An 18,747-nucleotide genomic window follows, 5' to 3' on the forward strand; every position below is an offset into this window, starting at 1 on the left:
ACGGTAATCTTGCATACACCGAATATTTACCGACGAGAGTTTGTTTTTGGCACCCACCGTGTATGAATACGAATCAGGGAGGGAGTCGATTTCAGCCGAGGACATACTGTGTTTTGGCGCCCACCGTCTATGAATCCGGGTGAGAGGCGGTTACGTCACGTTTGGGTGAAATTACAAACCTACCCCTATCGAAACCTATAGAAATCCAGCATATAGGCTTTGCATGGCAGGGATAGGCAGTAGTGATTTCCATCTCGCAGATTTTGGTTTTGGGCAGTTACTGCGACTTTCCCCGCTTCGTTCAAATTTTGCAGAGTGCACGTTTACCGTGCCAACTCAATTCGAATTCCGTTTGTATTCAAATTTTTTCCTGGCGGGATCCATTTTCAATTGGAATTACATTCTATATACATCATTTTTTATATATACTTTCAAAAGCACAACAAAGAATTCTACTCCTTTATATGTATAATATGATTTACAAATACAACGATCTCGAAATCTTAAGGTTGAATTCAAAAAAATTTAACCAAATTATGTTCTACTAAAATGTATGGATCAGTAATATCTACATATTAAATAACATAGATGTGCGTGAATTCATATGAGTATGCATGTTTGATAGATCAATTTTGGTTCGAGTATGGATTACATGTATCATCATCTCGAATTCAAATATTTGAATCCCTTTTTGTTCACTCCTTTCACGCCCATCTCTCTCGCATGCATGCTCCTTCAGGTAGCTATCACTCTCTTTTCTCCAGCCCACCCGCACGCTCACTTCATGTTGCTCCTATCCTCGCAAACATGGTCTCTCGACGTCTCCCTTGAGAAGTGTCACACTCTCCCTATCATTATAAATTACACGATTTTCATTATCTCTCACGTCTCTACTGTTCTCTGGTATCACTCGGTACCTAAGCTTTCTTTTTCACCGCCAAACACACAGTCTCCACTCGTCTTTCACTTTGTCTTTCTCTCTATGGGATTCTCTCACACACCCTATATGTCTCTACATATGACTCATACCACTAAAATTACTCTCTCTATCTCTCCTGTAGACACAACATTTGCTGCGGTCTCCTTTTCGTCTCCATCCCAGACTGACATTATTCATTTGTTTACCGATCAGACAACCCCGACTACCGTCTCCTCTCTCTCTCACACAGACACACACGCACAACTCCTACCACTAAAATGTGAATGGAAAACGAGATTTTGTTATACCCAAACAAAAAATGACTGGAGGGAGAGATTGCTCTGACACAGACGCGATCTCTCATAGCGAAGGCATTGAACCAGCGCGCCGGCCAAGAGGGCCGCACTCGCTGCAGGCCCGGCTAAGCACGCCTCCTCGCCGGGTGCAACCAGCTTAAGACTGCCACGTCTGCCTTCATTAAATCAGCGCGTGTGCTAGCAACACGTCCTTCCGCGAGCCGGCATGCATTTTAGAACACAAAAATGACTAAAATATAATTAATTTACGCATGGTCTTGACTTGTTGTGCTCGCACTGGTAGCAAGAACTAGTAGAGGATTTTCTTTATTTATAACTCTCCTCACTTTTTTTGGCTTTGAAGTGAATCATGGTTGTGGACATTATGTATGAATGTGCAGATATCTGTGAACATGAGTTTGATGTGGAAGTTGAACTTGCAATGTCGGGCTTGCGCGTGAACTATACCATGTCCAATGCTTCGTCTGTTATTGTTTGGAAAGTAATTGCTCTTATTACATGACCCAAAAAAAACATTTTGTGCCACATCAGTAGATGCACAGACATCACAACAGGCATGCTGACTGGATAAGCATTTGAACCTAGCTATTATGAAGGAATTTTTGTATTGACAACCATTTTAGATAGCAGGAGATGCCTAGCCTGCTCTGCCTCTGCTAGCTTATTTCTAGCTTCTTCCATCTCTTCTTTGGGTTGGGTGAAGAGAGCATATGATTGCTCTTTTCGCTTCTTCGGGAACTCAGCTACATTCTCAAGGGCTGCTACACGCTTTCTTTCATCCTTTACTAATGCCATGAGGACACGAACAACTGACGACTCCACCTGGCTTGTGTGTAATCCAGCATCATCTGGGAATTTGCACCTTGTGTCTAATCCAGCATCATTAGGGAACTGGCATCTTGTGTGTAATCCAGCCTCATTTTGGAAACATGATCTCGAGGTTGACCACACTTCCCTCCTCGCAGGAACTGCATCCTGACGTGAAGTTACTTCTTTTTTAGATCAATACTCAGAGCAACCTAGATCCATTTAGTAGAAGCCAGATAAACAGAACTCGGAGAAGTGAATTCAAAAGGAAGAAATAAATAAAAACAGACTGCAAGGTGAGAACACCCACTTCCTACATCAAGCTAAAAATGAAAGCATTAGGACGATTAAGACTCTTCTTATTACATATCGAAGAACACCACACTTAAGAGAAACAGAAACTACAACATATACACATCGAAGAACACGAGGCTACACGAAAGTAACTGAAAGGGTGTTACTTACCAAAGCTCGTTTTACAGGTTCGGTGCAGCTCCTCTTTAACTTTCCACGCTCCTTGAAGATGTCCCGAATATCCCGTGTTTGGTCTTCATTGCTCCTCTGCATGTTCGCACTCATGGTTTTAAAATCTCAACATGGCAAGAAAAATATACTACTAGTAATACCCACGCATCTTGTGGGCAACATTAAAGCACTCGTCTGCCATGTTAGAGCATCTCCAACAAGATAAACTACTCATACAAATGCATCTCGATGTATGAAACGCATGGGCATTTTGCTAGTTCTAAAATCCTTTCCATCATTTGCGACACTACTGGTTGCAGATGAAAAACCTACCCAAGCACAACGCGATACATGAGCGACGCACAATTACAAGCTGATATTCTGTTGGACAATGGAGGCTATAACCAATTACTTTTACGGGAGCAATAGCACCCAGGAAATTTGAAGGGTAGGTATGAACAAAATTGGAACTGCACATGTACTGCTAAGTGATTCAATACACACATTACCAATCGAGGAGGAGAACCATGGTCGCGGCGGCCTCTGTGAGTCATGGTCGGCAACGGGAGTCAGTTCATTGTCCACGATGGTGGTACTTCCGCGCTTGGCATCGGCTTCCGGGAAGCAGATCCGAGACCGTGGAAGACGATGCCGGGGAACAGGCTCTGTGTACGACGACGATGGTGGACCAGCTCTAGTGCGGCGTACGAGGTCGTCGATGAGGCAGGTGTGCTATGGTGGACGAGTGCGCCGATGTAAAGGGGAGGAGCACGAAGGCTGCGGTGCCGTGGAGAAGTCTATTTTGCGGTGGGGATAGAAATTGGGGAGTATTCAGGTGTACTACTCTGGGTGCCGGGGTGGGGTTGGCTAGGTAGGGTGAACCTGAAGTTACGAAAACAGCCCCTACCAAGCGTCATCCGTAGGCCTGTTCCGAAGGCTATGATGGTAACTTCCCACTGCTCGAATCAGGGTCGTGGGAGATTTTCCCGCCGACCTCAAAATTTTGTGACACTGGACTCCCTGTGTGGCGTGTTGAGTGATTCGGCTAAGCAACTAGCGAGTAGTAGTAGTAAACTCTGCATATTAGGTTTGACTGAAGTCAAACTTCCTAAAGTTTGACCAAGTTTATAGAAAAATATAAACATTTACCATAACAAATATGTATGATGTGAAAGTACATTCAATAATGAATCTAATGGTATTTATTTGTTATTGTATATGTTAATATTTTTTGTTATAAGCTTTTTGAGAGTTTAGAAAACTTGACTTTGACCAATGCTAATACGCGTACTTAAATAAAAATGGAGGGAGTACACATTTGTTTTCTTAGTTTGTAGTGAACTAATCATTTGTTGAAATTGTGAAATAAATATATTAGGCTATTGACTTCGAATGTCATGGTCTATACAATTCAATAGTTACAATCATTGTCGAATCCCAAGATGTATACAAGGTCTATAGTACTTCACAACATGCTCAAACTCACATAATCCCAGTCAAATGAGAATCTAAATGCATTTCATAGTTATTACTTTGTAGGATGCAACAAGAACATCCATAACTCTACATCAGCCATTATAGAAGCAACATTTTGACATATCCCAATGTGTGAATGAAACGTGCAAAGAGAGCTTTTGAAGATGGAGCAGATAGGGCGGGAAAGATTGTATGTATGTGGATGAGAGAGTATGAGACAATCCTAACGAGACATAGAGAGAGAGAGAAAGAGAGAGGAAGAAGCTAGGTATGTGAGAAAGATGCATACATGTAATATACATGAGATGCGTGTGCATCTGGATTCTGTATACGTGGAAGGAGAAGAGACAACATGTTTGATGAGAGAGCAGAAAAAACATGGACGAGAGGGGAAGGATCTCATGGGTTGAGGGATAGACAATTTTGTGTGGGGGAGAGAGGGATTGGTAATTTTGTGCAAGAGAGAGAGAGGGTGGGGGAGGAGTCAGTCAGCCGTCGTCACATCAGTCTGCTTCCAAATGACCCCGCATTCTCTAGCGCGGTGTGGTTGCCGTCTTCGATCTTCTCGTTGCCCTCTTTGAAGATTGAGGTGTTGTGCATGTTGGGGTGCAAAGAAGCACAAGCGAGAGTGGTCGCCGTATAACCTTGGATGGGGATGAATTGTGTGCTCGGGGGAGTGTGTGTGTGTGTGTGTGTCACATATTGAGAGAAAACAAACCTAAGGAGAGAAATGGGTATTCACGAAGAGATTGTGCGGGCCTTGAGGTGGGCAGGGGCCGGGTGAGGGTGTCAAAATGTGCGCGTTGATGCATGTGTTGCATGCGACCGTGCGAGGGACGGACGAATCGAGAGAGATGGTTGTTGTGTTACGGATGCTCCTCTCTCTATCTCTCTCTCTCCCTCTCTCTCTCTCTCATACACACACACAAGTAAACTAGAAGACCGTTCTCTCATGTATACACAATGTATCGGCATCTGTCTATGTCTCACTCATGCACGATCATTTGCACATTCACACCTCTCTATGTCTGTATCACACGCACACTGTCTCCACATTGCCCTTCCGCCACAACACACATATGGACACATACACACGTTCTCTCTCAGTCACACACACAAAATCAGTATTAAAAAAAACTACGGCGCACCTAAAACGTCCAAATTCAAATAAACACGAACTGGAGCTAAATTCAAATATATGGAAATATTGCAGCGTCAAGAACTTTCATAGGAAAAAAAAGTTGAGTAATATTCGAGGATTGTTTTCACACACACAAAAAGGTTCGGTGGATGTCCTTCGAGCGCGACACGGTGACGCACCGTTCGATCGACCGCGCAGTCGCGGTTCACGCGCTTGCACAGGATTCCGTATCGTGGCCGTGGTACTAAGGCTGGTCACAATGGGCAAGAACATAAGCTAGTAACTAATAAAAGCGCTGCCTAAGTCTAATGTTTACGTGTACTAGTACGTTTTTCTTTTAAGTTTGACCAACCTTATATATAAAACTAAAGTAAGCTCCCACACACGCACTCATCAATATGCCGCCGCTGTTGTGCATGCCAGCGCCCGCCTGCTCCGGCCAACAATTTCTCGCCCATCACCGCCTGGTCGCCACCATCCCTGTGCCATCAAGCCGAAGGCTCGCCCGCTCACGTCATCTGCAGTCCCTCCTTGCGATGCTATCACGCTGCCAAGCACGCGAGCAGCTGGTGGAGACGCGTCTATGCACGCAGCATACTAAGAGGAGGACGATCGCATGCTCTAGCACGCCAGCGAGGAGGAACTAGCGTGTCATTGTCGTCTCCGCCCGCGCGGAGGAGGCGTGCATGGTGGCTGTCACGGCAGAAGCCAGTCGCGCGTGCGTCGAGCCCGCAAACCGGGTGCGGACGCGGAATCTACCTTCAAGACCTTGAATGCCACGTGGATCCTACAATCTGAAGGAGCAATTTGGGTCAGTCGACTCATGTGAGCCGTTTGGTGCAACATGGATGGCTAGAAGGGCTTCTTCCACCTCTTCTGTCGTCTTCTTCCTTCGCTCCATCGAACTTCTTTAACAAATCGACTTACCCAAGTTATACTACTAGTACGAACACATTAAGTACAGTAGGAACACGAAGATACGAGCAGTAGTATCAACTGCAAGAAGAACAGTAGTAAGACATAGTACTAGTACTATTGTACGTGCTAAAGAGTTCAAATAACGAGAAAGAACATAAACATAGTTCTACTGGGGCCTCAGCACAACACACCCTTGAAAATAAACTAATAAGCAACTAGTCCGCTTGACACTGCAGTAGAACCAGCATGAGCGACGGCACTGCCACCTACTTGGAGTCCGAGTCCACGTCCTCGACTTCGTCCTCGTCCCTCTTCCTCTTCCTCTTCGCCGACGCTTCTTTGCTTGAACCGGACACTGGGCTCTGCTTCTTCATCCAACCCTTGTAGATATTTCAACAAAGGTAGGCATCCATTGCTGCGTACAGGATGTCATCTTCATCTAATGTCTTCGACTCCCATGCATGATGAAACTCGTGATGAGGTTTCTTCAGTTTAGCGTACAAAGGATCAATCATGGCTGCTGCCAGGGTCAGCATTGAAGGTTGAGAGGAGGACACCAGGCTTGCCTTCTGGAGATTGAAGGGTTGGCCTACAATGAGACCTATCCGACGCATGATGTCACTGTCGTTCTTAAAGCCTACAGTAACGAATTTCACTCTTTTGTCCTTGAGGAAGTTCTTAAAATCCTGGCACTCAACGTCGGCATGGCATATGTGGTAGACCAAGCAAATGTTATGTACGCAAACCTGGATCATGGTGGGCTTCTTCCTCTCTTCGTCCTTTAGATCCTTCTCTTGTCCCAGGACTGTGGTGTACTCAACATCTAGCACAGCGACCCACTCATCCGTTGAACTGTTGAACATGCATAGGAAGCGAGCAAGACATGCTTTCACCATCTCGGATCCACGTGTGTAGATGAAGATGAACTGATCGCCGGTGATGGCTCTAACCTGGTACTCAGCGGCGACCATGGAGATTTGGGAGGCCATGGATTTTTGAGGAGGGTTAGGAGAAGTTGAATTGTTGTACCCCGCAAAAAAACTGGGAGCGAACTAATGTGAAAGGACGGGACGACTAGGAGCGAACTGTTGTAAGGTAGAAGACGGGGACGAGTAGGGCGTGTGAACGGCGTGGGATTGCTGGCTTGCCCGGTGGATAAACGGCTGCAAGCCCCCAAAGATGTCATGTCTACTAGACCCATATCGTAGGCCTGACGGTATAGCTTCTGCCTGTACGCACGCCATGTCGGCGCGTGGATGTAACTTCACTTAATTCCGTCAAACGTCGTGCCTCCCACGACCTTCGCCTCCCTTGCGCGGTCGCGCCCTTTGAGACATCGACCGGCTATAAATGAGCAATTTATTGCCTTTTTTAGACAAGCAATTTTTTTGCCTACTCCGCATGCATGATACTCCCTCTGGTCCTTTTTACTCCCGTCAACCATTTGCAAAGTGTTTGACCAAATTTATACTTCTTTTGAACACCACCTTATATTAATTAACCAGCCACACCAGTACACTCATTCGATACAATATTCACCACACAGGGCAGTACATTATTTACAAGAATACCATCTAATCTATTGTCAAAGCTATACTTAGCGATTAAGTGTGCCACCTTATTGGACGAACGGATAATCTTTGACAATTGAAGATTGTTGATCAACTTCGAGATGCTCAACGCTTTCATCTTCAGGTCACGCATAGCAGACCTATCAACGCTTTGACAGGCATCAATGAAATCCCACGACCAAATTTATACTAAAAATATCAATGTCTACAATACTCCCAAAACACTTAGGCGTGGTGCATTAACTTCTACCTCATTTCTTGTTTCTTGACATATCAACCAATAGGAGATGTGGGTGTGCATGCTTTTAATGACTTGAGACTACCAAATACGACATGAAGTGGTTAGTTCATTGCATGCAATGCTATTAATTAGCAAATAAACATTAAGATCTCTCGTTTTCCCCTCCTTGGTTACAGTGCACAATCTAAGATGACTTGCTCACCTAGACGGAGGGAGTACTGATTATAATGAGTACTCCCTCCTTCCATCTATATAGGGCCTAATGCGTTTTTCAAGTACGAATTTGATGATGCGCTTTGTGTAAGTTGCATGTCATATATTATCGCTCTAACATTTGGTCAAAGTTAGCCTCGAAAAACGCATTAGGCCCTATATAGATGGAAGGAGGGAGTATAAGAACTATGTTTTATAATGAGTGTAAAAATATTGATTTGACATTGTGAATGTTGACACATTGTGGAATAGTTTTTGAAGTCTGCAAAAGTACTCAACTAGTGCTATCGTTCTCCACAAAAAAATGTGTTCACCAATGCATGCATGAACTCTAGTTACTCTAACCCCCTCTCTTCTTTTATTCTTTGCCACATCAGCATGTTTGCTATTCCCGTGTGCATGATACCAGCTAAGATACCACCATTATGGCCAGCCTTAATCATCGCATGCAATAATTTAGTGCACCTTGAAATATGAACATGTGTGGGGCGTGTTTGTTTTTAATGACTTGAGACTATACCTAGCCCGGCATGCACGATGACTTATTATGCACCGTTCCCAATACCTGAAGGAACCCGTTCGTCTCCAAATTTTTTCCTCTCCATGTGTGCAAACAATATGCCTGCCAAACTCTCCTTCTCCCTTCGGCGGTCCCACCAGTCCACCCCGTGTGAAAAAATCTGCATGCATGACTCTCCTCCCCCACGCTCGTCCAATCCATTGTGACTAGCAATATTTCCACCCCTTCGCTCCCCCGTAATTTACTCCAACAAATATGCCCACGTAGCTGTTACTTAACTGCAGGTGCATTCATTCACTGACATATGGGCCCAATAGGGGTCTGGCCCACATGTCACTGACACAACTGGATCGGCAGTTAAGTCAGTGCAGCTCAGTCCATATCTTACGTAGGTGTGCCATTGCTCGCTATAAATACTGCGCCTCCCACGACATCGCTATCTCCTCCCCCTCACGTTCACTTTCATCGCTATCTCCTCCCCCTCCCTCTCACGTCGACCACCATGGCATCGACCCTCCCAAGCCCTAGGAGCCCCTCGCTGCAGCGCGCAGACGGTCACGCGTCGCTGTTCTGTTCCTCGCCGCCACTAGTCGAGGAGGACGCGTCGCTGTTCCGCTCCTCGCCACTACGTGATGCATCGCCATTCTGTTCCACGCTGCCACTAGTCGAGGAGGACGCGTCGGTGTTCCACTCCTCGCTGCAACGCGTCTAGGTGGACGCGTCGTCGTTCCCAATCTCGCCAGCACGCGCGTCGGAGGACGCGTCGACTCCCCGCTACGAGGAGAACACCATGCCGCCCGCCGAGCCCCCCCAGCCTTGATGAGCTTTGGAAAGAAATGGATGTCGCCTTGTGGGAGGCTTTGCCTCCAGCAAAGCACGACAAAATAGAGGCGGAGAAGAAGGCCGAGGAAGAGAAGCGAACCACGGAACAAGCTGCCTGGGAGGCCTATGTCGCGTCCGAGAGAGTCAGGCAATTGGCTCTTTGGCAGAAGGCTCGTGAAAGGGCCGTGAGGGTGGTGGAGGACACCCGTGCCGACGCCCTGAGTGCAGTCGGGCCCAAGCGCCTCATCTACGATTGGCGCTACGTGGACCGGGTGCATGCTTCCAGCGAGGAGGAGTACCTGTTGGCGCCGGATCACCACACCGGTGAGATCGCGCTTGCCCGTTGGCAAGCCGCCAATCAGCACCACGCGGGTTGCGAGGCTGAGGAAGAGGCGTCGTGTCGGCGCGCTGGGAAATGGCCGCGCACCAGGGCACTCGTGGCAGGCCACAAGCGCTCCTACGAGCGTCGTGGCTTTTAGGAGGAGTATAATTTTTGTTTCGTAAGGCGATCTCATTAGTTTTGGGACGCAAATGATAAATCCCGAACGTTCAGGAATTTTTAGCGTCCTTAATTAAGTATGTAAAAGGGAAAGTTTGGAAACCTTGTGTATTCGTACGCATTTTGCAAGCACGTGCATATAGAACAAACTTTACTATATACTATCGCACTACACGTCTCTCTCGATATATGCATGCAAACTATGCTACTCCCTCCGTCGAGGTCAATAAGTCATATTCGTTTGTGCATCGTGACCAAGAAGGAGGGAAGACTTATACACCTAGACGGAGGGAGTACTACTATTAATTATGTATGTGCACATGCACGTTTCAACATTACGATGCGGTTTTTGTAAAAGTAGAAAAACAATGCAAAACAAATGCAAAAATGCTCGTTTGATTGTTTACTTTTAGCTTCCTTCTTTGTAGTTATTTCTCTGTCGTACTTTGTACGGAGTATCTCACTGGTTGGAAAGGCATGCAAATTCCCAACCAGCTTCCTACACCCTGTATCTCACTGGTTGCCGGCGTTGATGTTGTTGCCCATCTCGTCGAGGATGAGGTTATTGAGGTCGGGGAAGAAATCGTCGTTCACAACTAATCATGTGGACTAGCATAGTAGTAGGATACAGAGTAGAAACATGAATTCTACGACGATTTCGAACAGGAAGGACAGAAAAACATACGGTGCAACGGGAGCAGCACCATTGGCGTTGAGGTTGTCGCCCATGTCCAAACAGCACGTAGACACGGTCTTTGAGCACGGTTCGTAGTCGTTCCACGCTCGGGCATTGAAGTTTGTAACTATTTTAGATTAGAATATACTACTTGTCGGTGTCAAAACCGGCGGATCTCGAGTAGGGGGTCCCGAACTGTGCGTCTAAGGCGGATGGTAACAGGAGGCAGGGGACACAATGTTTTACCCAGGTTCGGGCCCTCTTGATGGAGGTAAAACCCTACGTCCTTCTTGATTAATATGGATGATATGGGTAGTACGAGAGTAGATCTACCACAAGATCAGAGAGGCTAAACCCTAGAAGCTAGCCTATGGTATGATTGTATGTTGTAGTTGTTGTGTCCTACGGACTAAAACCCTCCGGTTTATATAGACACCGGAGAGGGTTAGGGTTACACAAGGTCGGTTACAAAGGAGGAGATATCCATATCCGTATTGCCTAGCTTGGCTTCCACGCCAAGTAGAGTCCCATCCGGACACGAGACGAAGTTTTCAATCTTTTATCTTCATAGTCTAACAGTCCGGCCAATGGATATAGTCCGGCTATCCGAAGACCCCCTAATCCAGGACTCCCATAGTAGGCCCTGAACCAGGCTTTCAATGACAATGAGTCCGGCGTGCAATATTGTCTTCGGCATTGCAAGGCGGGTTCCTCCTCCGAATATACCACGGAAGAATTTGAATACAAGGATAGTGTCCGACCCTGCAAAATAAGTTCCACATACCACCATAGAGAGAATAATATTTCCACAAATCCATTTTGCTGACTTCTTTTGGCAACACGACATTATGTCATGGCCCGGTGATTATTGGAACCGTTTCCTTTAACTAGCCCCGCACATAACACGAGGCAGTTTTTTGACACGTCTTGTCAAAGCAGAGATCGTGTCCCCTTATCACGGGATTCTCATCAATACGGGCATGGGTAACCCAACCGCGCCATCGATTATGGCGCTTGGGGGATAAGCGAGTTTACCAGGCTAGTGGGGACGCTTACTTTCGTCCGCCCATATAAAGGGATAAGGATTCACCTTTTCATCCACGCCTTCTTCCTCCTTTGCTCATCCGTTTTCGCACACTCGAGCTCTAGCGCCCAAGTTCGCACTTCCCACCTCAGCCTTCTCCAAGCATGTCTGGAGCGGGAGGCAGGTGGATGGTCTCCTCCGTCATGGAGGGAAACATCAAGAAGCTGAGGAGAGTCGGATACCTGCCCAACGACATCGCGCACCGGCTCCCAGATGAGGGGCAGCTCATCCCCACCCCGGGCCCCATGAGAGGGTAGTGTTCCTTACCCATTTCCTCCGCGGACTAGGATTCCCTCTCCACCCATTCGTCCGGGGGCTCGTGTTCTACTACGGCCTGGATTTCCATGATCTGGCCCCGAACTTCATCCTCAACATCTCGGCGTTTATCGTCGTGTGCGAGGCCTTCCTCCGCATCAAGCCCCACTTTGGCTTATGGCTGAAGACCTTCAATGTCAAGCCGAAGGTAGTGGGTGGCCGCCAAGCGGAGTGCGGAGGTGCCATGGTGGGCAAGATGCCCAACGTTACATGACTTGAGGGCTCCTTTGTGGAAACCATAAAGGGGTGGCAATCGGGGTGGTTCTATATCACCGATCCGCGTGACCCTGCATGGGCAGCGACCCCCGAGTTCCGATCTGGCATCCCCACGCGGCTCACCTCCTGGAAAGAGAAGGGCCTGTCCTGGGGTAGTTCGGAAGAGCTGACCGGACTCCAAACATGTATTCAAAACATGGTGAACAAGAAGCTCAAACTCGTCAACATAGTCCAGGTCATGCTCATCCGCCGGATCCTCCCGTGTCAAAACGGGCCTTCAACTTGTGGGACTTCGACCCGGCGCAGCACCAAACTCTAAACAGGCTCTTCGATACAACACACGAGGATGCCTGGAAGGTGCTATTCAAGGGCGCCAAGGTTCCTCCTCCTATTACCGAGGATCGCGGATTCTGCGCGAAGCGCCAAGCCAGCGCGGTAAGCTGTTTTACCTCTTACAAGATACTTGTTTTACATAGTTTGACTCTATGCGGGATCTAAGCTCCCGTTCCTTGGACAGGACTGGCAGGAAATGGCCAGACAGATCGACTGTCCGGCTCCTTTGCCCGAAGGCCTAGCAAACGCTCTCCTGACGAAGATGCTGACTCCGGCTCCTTACAAGGTGCCAGAGAAGACCAAGAAGGCCAAGGGAACCCGAAAGAGTTCCCGGCGACAGGTGTTATCGGACTCATCGTCCGATGACTCTACGACACACTCCTCCCCCGAAGACGAGGAGGAAGAAGAAGATGCTCCCCCTCCAGGCGGGGGAGACAAGAAAAGGAAGGTCGTCCCAACTGGGGGGATGAAGGGTCCAAGAAGGGAAGGACTCTCCTTTCGGACAGTTCCACCATCGTCGACGAAGGCGAAGACGAGTAGTTGCCCAGGGCCAAGCCCCTGGGGAGATCGTAAGTATTCGGATACCAGAGTAACTCATAGTATTCCTTTGTCGCACTGCTTTCCCTAACGCCGAACATGATTATGCAGGCTGCCACGAGCCAGTATCGATGTATCATCGGACGGCTCCCTGGGCTCGTCGGACATGGATAGCGTTCCAGTCCCGACCGCCACCTCTCCTCATCCTGCTGACGACGCCAAGGTGTTGTCTCAAGAGGCACCGGGTCGAGGGGAGACAGTCCCAGAGGCGCCTCAAGGCGACCTTCCGGACTCTGGGAGCCGAGGGGACAAGGCCCCTGAGGGCCCCGAGTTTGGCCCTCAGCCGAACACCGCGCCGGAACCTCCAGTGGTTCCGGACTCGGGCAGGCGGCCTCCTTCTAAGAGGGGCAAGGCGCCTGTGCCGGTTTTCGTGGTTCTAACTCTGATAGTGATGTAGGGGGGTACGTATGGAGAGGCTAGATCTTAGCTATGGAGGAGTTGTAAGCACACGAGGATTACGAGTTCAGGCCCTTCTCGGAGGAAGTAACAGCCCTACGTCTCGGTGCCCGGAGGCGGTCGACTGAATTATGTGTGTATGAATAACAGGGGTGCCAACCTTTGATACTGAGGAGGGGGGTGGCTTATATAGAGTTCGCCAGGCCCATCCAACCCTCAGTAATGCAAGGTTTAAAGTACATTAAGACTGGGGGTTACTGGTAACGCCCCTAATAAAGTGCTATGATGACCATAAAAGCTACTTGATGACCGACCGTTTGTGTGCAGGGTGACTTTAGATCTCCTGGCAGTCGAGTGGTTCGAATTTGGTCGAGTGATTGCTTCGTGGTCGAGTGTCTTGAATCTGTCGAGTGGGATACCTCCAAGTCGATTGAAAGGTGACTTCTTCTAGGGATGTCCTTGGGTAGGGTACTTAGGACAGGTCCATGCCCCTATCCTAGGTACATAGCTTCATCATTAGCCCCCGAATGGATCGAGGTTCGAGTGGGGAAGGAGTTGGGGATCTTTCCGACTGGTTCTTCATGTTATATGAACGTCTTGTTTTGGATCAATTGTCACGGATGACGTCGTCAACTTCTTTCAGTCGCCTTGATCCATTCTTGGCCTCTTGTCGAGTGAATTTCTTTACTTGTGAAGTTCCGAGTGACGGTGTGAAAGGGATCTTCTGATTGACGAGATGTTCTGCGGCCCGCGAATTTTGTGGGATTTGAATTTTGGGAAGCACGCGGGACGGGGGCGGCCGCAGTAATCGGATGGGATAGGACAGAAGCTCCTCGATCCCCGCGCCACCTTTTTCGCCACGTACCGTGCGCGCGCCCGTTACGGGATTTGACGGGATTGCCTGGGCCTACCAGTCAGCCACTCGGAAGTGACCTCTTATAAGTTGCCGGCTCGGGACCCCCGAACAGTGCGCCTTCACTTTCCCCCCTTCTTTCACAAGATCCTCCACCAGCTCCGCTCCCACCTTGGTGCCGTAGGTCTGTTCGAGCTTCGCCGGCGACGATGGTGAAGGAGAAGACGTCGACTCTGGAGCGCACGAAGAAGGCGGCGGTGTAGGGGAAGGGGAAGAAGTCCGCTCAGGGCGGATCTTCCTCGAGGACTGCTCTGCCCAAGGATTGGATCCAGGGCGACTGGATGCCGTCGGTGATTCGGCAGGATGATCTCGATGATCTGGTCAAGGGGGGATTCATTCCCCACGAATCTGCGTGCCTCCCGGGGAAAGAAGTCGAACCCCAGCCTCTCGATGCTGAGTGCGTCCTCCTCGCCACCCATATCGATCGTGGATTCTCTCTGCCACCTCATCCTTTTTTCTGGAGCTTCTTGAACTTCTTCGGAGCGCAGCTCCATCACTTTACTCCCAATTCTATTGTGTATCTTGCTGCTTTCGTTTCCTTGTGTGAAAACTTCTTGGGTTGCCACCCTCATTGGGGACTCTTCAAGGACATCTTCACTTGCTGCTCTTAGTCGGTCAAGAAGGCCAAGTCGAGTGACAAACGGACGTAGGTGATCCAGCTGTGCGGGGGTCTGGCGATCCAGATGAGGGGAAAAAGTTCCTTTCCATCTATCACTTTTCCCGAGTCAGTCCGTGCGTGGCAGTCGACTTGGTTTTACTATAAAGACCAGGTGACCCCAGGACAGTCAACTGGGCTTCCCCCTTTTTCTCTGAATCAAGCACAAAAACCTGCCTCTCTGAAAGTGACGCCGGAGGAAAAGGCGCAAGTCAAGGTGCTGGTCAGTCGAGTGGTTCAGCTTGTCCGCGAGGGTGTGACTGGCATGGACTTGTTGGAAGTCTTCCTTCGGAGGCGCATCCAACCGCTTCAGGCTCGTGACCACCCGATGTGGCTGTACTCGGGTCTCGAAGACACCACTCGGATTCACCCAGAGGAGGTCACTGACAAGATGTTGGAAGGGTGGCTGTCGAGTATCACAGGGAACAAGGACAACCCCCAAGGAGCCAGGAGGATTCCTCCACTCGACCAAACATACGAAGTGGACAAGGTCTGACCTTGCGTTTCCGACTGTGATCTTGCTTTCTTTATTTGTTCTTTTTGGATCAGTCGATTGACTTTTGTCTCGTTTGTTGTCCTCTAGGCCACTACTGAGATGTACTCGACACCCAATGGAGCACAGGAGCAGGCCAAGGAAGGAGAGGCGAGTGGAGGCGAAAGTGGAGATGAGGGAGAAGAGTGGGAATCTGACGGTGAAGGAGAGGGGGATGACGACGACGACTCCAGTGAAGAGGAGGAGGAAGAAGTCGAACCTCCCCGCTCGGAACAGCGATCCAAGCTTACACACGACCCTGCGCGGGAACGTGGTAAGGCGACTGTCCCTGTTGGGCAGTCGTCGAAGCGCCCTCAGACCTCATCTCCAGCACCGACAGAAAAAGCTCCCAAGCACCCACGCGCGACGCCGTCCAAGCCACCCAAGGCTCTGCCCAAGATGAAGATGACTGTCCCCACCATTTCTGGGTAATAGTAGAATTTGTTTTCCTTTGTCGAACGTGACGGATTCTTGGTCGACTCATTGAATAAGCTGACTGACTTTCGAAATTTGTAGTGCTGCCACCTCGGAGAACTCCGCCAAGGATGATGATCAAGAGATGGAAGACGCTGTTACCTCCAACCCCGGTACGATTAATAATACTCTGCTTTTAGTCGACTGACGATTTCTTATAATTCCAGTCGATTGGATTTTTCTTGTAGCTCCTCCTCATGTCATTGACCTCCCTGATGATGACGACGAAGTGCCGCTGAGGGTGCGAAGGAACAGGAGGGCGCCGGCTGGCAAGACCCCACAAACTACTCCGGCGCCTGAGGCCGCAGTCCGGGAGGGTGGTGATACCACTCGGGTTTTTGTGACCTTCGCTGAACCTCTGACGAGTGTCCGGCCTTCGACTTTGACTGCAAATACGCCTTCGCTTTTTGCCACACACCACGTCCCTGAGGACCAAGTGGGTGCCGCTAAAGAGGCTATACGCCAGGCGGGGATCATGATGGAGCAAGTGAAGGTGGTTCGGGAAGCCAGCCAAGCAGCTTATGACGCGAGCTCAGCTCTTCAGAGCAACGTCCAGGTCAGTCGATTCACCGCCTGTTCTGTTAGGATATGCTATCTGAAGAATCTCTTTTCTGAAGATCTTTATATCTGTACGCCCACTGGGTGTGTCTATTAATCTTTTTGACGAGTGGGGGCACACTAAGTGCACCCACTGGGTGTAGTCCCCGAGACTACGGTGGACTGCTGGCAGTCGACTATAGTCTTTACATTGTGTTGCTTTAGCTGAACTTGTTCACTCGGTCTGGTCAGGCCATGTCGAATGGAACTGTACACGGTCAGCTGTGGGCAGTCAATTGTTTTTTGGTCAAACCAGTGGGGGCACGCTGAGTGCACGCACTGGGTGTAGTCCCCGAGACTACTGTCGAATGTTTTTGATTCGGCTGTAGTCTTAGAAACGCCATCATTGTCTCTTGGTTACTTGGAAGCAACTTATCTTGGATGTCTGTCGACTGATTTTTTGCAGAAATCCTACGAACTTGTGGCTCGCTGCACTGAGTTGGAGAACAAACAGATCCAGCTGAACCTTGACTTGAAGCTTGCTCAGGAGAACTTGCAGAAGGCGAGGGACGAAGCAAAAGGTATGGCTGGTGAGCTTTTGTCGACTGTCCTTTCTTTCTGGCCGTCCTCGATGTTGATCTCACTTGCTGTTTTGCAGAAAAAATGGAGGAGGCTCTGAAGAAGAAGGATCAAGACCTTGCCAAAGCGCAGAAGGAGGCCCTGAACAAAACGAAGCTTTCTGAAGAAAAACTGGCTTCAGTCGGTATTCTTGAAAAGGAAAACTCCAGGCTGAAAACTGCTCTCGACGCGGCTAATCGAGAGGCCAGCCGTCTGAAGAATGGCAATATAGCTCTGAATGACAAGGCAAGTGAACTGGCGGGGAAGAGGAATGATCTGGAGGCTTATCTCGGTGGACTCGCCAAGAAGCTGTTCGTCATGCTCGAGGGTAATTACTCCGGCCCGACTGACTTGCAGTTACCAAATCTGCGTAGAGCCACTGACTTATCCTTGAATTGTGTTTACAGAATTCTGCCAGAACTTCAAAGAGGAGACCAGTCGAGTAGAGACAGACTTGGACCCCATCAATTCTCAAGTGAAGGATGAGGCTGCTATGAACGTGCTCCGACTGGAATCTCGTGTTGCCGGTGTTGTAGACTATCTTGCTCGGTTGAAGGTTGCGATGTCACAGATCGACCCGTCGCTCTGGCCTAGGACGACGCTTGAGAATGACCTTGAGTCCCTGATGACTCGACTGAATGAAGTCCCATGTCGAGTGGCGGAATGGAAGAAATCTTCTGCTAGATGTGGCGCTGATGTTGCTCTGTCTCTGGTCCGCATCCACTGCAAGGAGGCGCGAGAAGAAAAGTTGGCCGCCATCCAAGTTGCCAATACCAGGAAGCACAACTTTCAAGACTTCATGGAGACTTTCATTGCTGCTGCCACTCGCATTGCAGACGGGATCGACTTGGACGAGTTCATCGCCCCTTCCAGTCCTCCGCGTGAGGAATAAAAACTTTTATGCTTCACTTTAAATTTGCCTCGGAATGCCGAGTGTATTTTGTAACCGTTAAACTCTGTTGAGCTGGAGGCTCGAGTACTTTGATCTGCGGTCTAGAACCTTTGGATCTTATCTGAACTTGATTTATCGTTGAATATCTTCATGAATTATCTGTCGAGTGGAACTTGTTCTTCACTCGAAATAACTTTGTATTTGTGGTGCAACTCCGAAGGAGAAGGTAGCAGTTGATTTGCACCTCGTCGTCCTTGCGGATTGGGATGAGTTCCGTACTTAGGCGAGCACTGGGCTGCAGCTAAGCCTCCGAGTGGAAGGTCTGCTCTCCACTCGGCAGGATTTTAAAAACTTAGGCGAGTACTGGACTGCAGCTAAGCCCCCACGTGGGAGGTCTGCTCTCCACTCGGTAGGATTTTTCAAACTTAGGCGAGTACTGGACTGCAGCTAAGCCCCCGAGTGGGAGGTCTGCTCTCCACTCGGTAGGATTTTTTCGAACTTAGGCGAGTACTGGACTACAGCTAAGCCCCCGAGTCAGAGGTCTGCTATCCACTCGGTAGGATTTTTTCACACTTAGGCGAGTACTAGACTGCAGCTAAG

This window comes from Triticum aestivum, chromosome 7A, assembly GCF_018294505.1.
Source record: "Triticum aestivum cultivar Chinese Spring chromosome 7A, IWGSC CS RefSeq v2.1, whole genome shotgun sequence".
Taxonomy (NCBI): domain Eukaryota; kingdom Viridiplantae; phylum Streptophyta; class Magnoliopsida; order Poales; family Poaceae; genus Triticum; species Triticum aestivum.